Source organism: Perca flavescens, chromosome 21 (genome assembly GCF_004354835.1).
Source record: "Perca flavescens isolate YP-PL-M2 chromosome 21, PFLA_1.0, whole genome shotgun sequence".
NCBI lineage: Eukaryota > Metazoa > Chordata > Actinopteri > Perciformes > Percidae > Perca > Perca flavescens.
Genome location: NC_041351.1, coordinates 27,155,795 through 27,159,717, shown reverse-complemented (window position 1 = coordinate 27,159,717; position 3,923 = coordinate 27,155,795). Strand labels below are relative to the sequence as shown.

General features: G+C 39.9%; 1 long non-coding RNA gene across 1 annotated transcript; it reads left to right on the top strand.

The window, feature by feature from the left end:
* Positions 1-212: 212 nt before the first annotated feature.
* On the top strand, positions 213-3,117 carry LOC114547648 (uncharacterized). The gene is made up of 2 exons (XR_003691248.1): positions 213-297; positions 2,971-3,117. It is a non-coding gene; the product is annotated as an uncharacterized LOC114547648 (long non-coding RNA).
* Positions 3,118-3,923: the final 806 nt, after the last annotated feature.

Genomic DNA, 3,923 nt, shown 5'->3' with positions numbered 1-3,923 from the left:
CTTTTAGTGGACAAAATAATGGACCAATTTCTAAATTGTTGTTCCCATCAGTCACTTCCACACAAAAACATAGGAACCATTTAATCGGTTGCATGTTTTCATACAAAAGGAGCTTACCACAGCTGAATATTTCATGACTATGGCCATTTTTTTTAAGATAATTTTTTGGGGCTTTTCCCTTTATTGTGTAGAGACAGTGGATAGACATGAAAGGGGGATAGAGATGGGGGATGACACGCAGCAAAAGGCAGCAGGTCGGATTCGAACCCACGCCGCTGTGGGCCTCAGCCAACATGGGTAAGCTAGAGGCCACCCCACTATGGCCTTCATTTTATGTAGTCTTGATTTAGGTGGTAATTTACGTTCAAAATGGTTGAAGCTTTAATCAAATAAAACACAATTTCCCAAAAAATAGTTGCTAGTGAAAAGGCTGCGCGGCTAACTTTGGAAAACCACTAACCAAAGTGGCTGAGGAGCAAAACAGTTGATGTCAAGCCATGAATGTAGCTAATAAAATGCATTCAAAAATAAATTTGAAGTGATATATTGTCAAGATATAAATATAAATATAGCAAAGACTAGGGTGACCAGATTTCCGGTAGCTGAAACCGGGACACTTTGCGCGTGACCGTAGTGCTTGTGCACGCGCACACTATTTTTAACATGAACATGTGCCATCCCAGGTCAGACATAGACAAAGACAGTAACTTCATTATTTTGATCATAGGCTCCTCATTCTATTTATTCCAATAACACCAAAAGAATTTAAATTATTTATTGAAAAATTTGAGCATTAAACACTTCATTTCCTGCATTCTGGGGAATTTTTATGCACATATTTCTACCTTTTTCTGAATCAATGTATGCTGCAAATATCTTTATGTAAAGACAAACATAGATTACAATCCAAATATAAAAACATAATGGAATATATTGAAGTAAGGCTCTCAGGCATTCTGTATTGCTTTCAACTATTTATTCTCCTTTGGATGGACTTTTCTAATTATATCTGAGTCAGCACACATGTAGCCTAGGCATCATTTGGCCTACTCCTCCCTCCTGTTTTGCTCTTTTGTTGTTAATGTATTAATAAACCCCTGGACTGTAATATTTCAGATGTGTTTGAGCAATGTCCAAAACTTTGTGCACATTCAAAATACAGTATATCTGTGTTCTCTGTGATTTGGATGTCATGATTTTGGGAAAAATAAAGTTATAATAGGCTATATTTCAGAAAATAATCTATCGGCTACCTGCACCATTGGTCTGCTGTGCATTACGTGATTGCTCTGTTGATAAGGTAGAATAGACCCTCTACCAGACACAGAGCCCCGTTTGGGTGTCTGAATGAGACAAAGAGTTAAGCTAGGGAAGTGGCTGTACCGTGTGGTTGAGTCTGAACAATAGACTGTAAACATCACATCACGGGAACTTCAAACTAAATCATTAGTATTGCGCTCCTAAACTTTGTGTTGATGGCATCAATGTATTAGACTGATTTGGCTATGATTCCTCTGAAAACTTCACCCGGCTTTCACAGCTTTCCTCACGGAGAGACGGTTGCTAGGTGATAGCAACAAATAAAGCATGGTCTGATCCCGCACGTAGCTGCCCGTTCTATTCGCCTCGGAAAAATAAACCAGACAAATTTACAATCGGGGCTAAACTCAAAACATTCGGTGCTGAAGACCCGGCAAAATGGGCTCACGCTTTTCCTGGTGTAAACCGGGACATTTTAGCGTCCCGACAGGCTTTTGTCGGGACTCGGGAGATTAACTTCAAAATCGGGACTGTCCCGGTCAAACCGGGACGTCTGGTCACCCTAGCAAAGACACATGCCATGATCATGTCATGCAAATGCTGAATAAGGGTCCTGGCACCTTTTTTGGTCCGATGCTGGCACCTGTTTGAAGTTTAGTTATTGTATTTTCAGTTATCTGCTTCATTTTATTTTTTTATGTTTGCTTTCAGCAGTATAGGAGTCCTGTTAAGTTAGCCTACTGCTGATGAAAACCCAACATTTTCAAACATTAATTAAAGATTTGAAAAATCAAATAATGGGGAATTTTTATTATGAAGAATACATGTTTATAAATATGAATCAAATGTGTTTATCCACCGTTTTATAGCCACTCTTTTGACCACTAGTCACAGCCATGGGTCAGCCTGCTGCTTTTAGACTTAAGATAAGCCAATTACAGCTAAAGACACACCTTCTGATTTGCTTTAATGAGAGTCAAACTGATTCAATCCAGTATGTCTATGGAAAAGGGGCATAAGTGTGCTTGGTGAGATTACAGCTGTGGGCATTTCTGGTGATAAATAATATATGACAAGCTCAGAAGTCAGAATTGAGATCATGTCACTGCACAAAAACAGATTGTAATAAATGATGCTGTAAGTCAGAGGCAATCAAAAGAATTGTGTTGAACGTCTTATTGACCTTTCGAAATCAATTGGCAATGTTGAAATGAAAACAGTCTTTTTAGGTTAAAGAATCGCTCCATTAAATGGTTTAACCTCCTTGAAGAAGGAACTCGAGCAGTAGTTTTAACAGCTCCTTTAATTTTAAAACTCACCATAGGTGTCCAGCAAGGATCTATTCTGGGCCAGATTCTGGATTCAGGATCTGGATAATTTTGCTGGGTAAAACCTGGAACCTCCACAAAACTGGATTATTGACTCAAAAAGGCCTGAACAGAAATATCACTGCCACTCCACATTGTGATATGAAGTTGATGAATGAAGTTAGGTCTGGGAGCAGGGCCATGCCTCAACCACACCTCTTATTATCACCGACAAGCCTTTATATTCCAAGTTAAACTGCTCAGTGCTGTTTGTCTCCGACTCCTCGACCCACCCAACCTCTCCATTCGATACCTCAACCTTCCCCTTACCTCATTCCTTCATCCTGCTTCCCTCATCCCTTCCTACTCAACCCGGGCATCCCTCTCTCATTTCTCATTCTAGGTACCGCCCCGCTCCATCCGGTCTCCAGTTCATCCTCCCGGACCAACCTACCATACGACTTCTCTTCTTCAATCTCACCCCCATCCAAATCCACTCCTATGACCTCAACATTCTATAACCAAGCATTCATTAAAACTTTAAACAACATATTGTTGTGGCATGGTCCTTGCTAGTGAAATGTATTTTCATGCAGATGATACCGTCTTATGTGCAAAATGTCTACGTTCTTCTACCTTCTACTGTTTAGCTTTCACCTATTAAACATAAACGTGTTAGTAATGCTGAGAAGACTAAATGTATTTTTAAGGTCACTAAAGAGGATCCTGCCTACTGTCTGTATCCAAACCCTTAAGGGCACTAAAAGTGAAAATGTCAAATGTCACAAATATTTAGAAGTCTGGCTGTACTGGGCTCCCTTCACTGGTTACTAGTGAAATTAAAAATGTATTTATTATGTATTTATTCAGCATGGACTAGCACCAGCTTACATCTACCATCTCCGCAGTCCCCTCAGGACCCCTTGGATCTTCAAATCAATTACTCTTCACCATTTCAAAGTCCAAAGGTGACTAAGCATTTTCTATTGCTCTTCCAAGACTATGGGACCCTTCACTGTCTTCCTCATCTATCACCACTTTTAAATTAGGTCTAAAGACCCAAGGACTAACTAACTAACTAACACTACTTTACACAGCACATGTTCACCTTTCACATTTAGTTTCTGAAAAACAAATAAGTGGAAAATGATATAGACAGCTGGCTTTAATATTGAAAGGCCACATGTCCAAAGGCCAGACTGCAAAAGGAGCAATCTAAATGATGCAGATGTTGTTTGACGTGGGCTCACACAGGGGAACACACACACACCACTCAGTGTTTTATCTTGTCAGGATGCATCTCCTCTAGCTGCTGAATATTGTTTCTCTGTTAGAGGTGCTGACAAAGATTGCAGA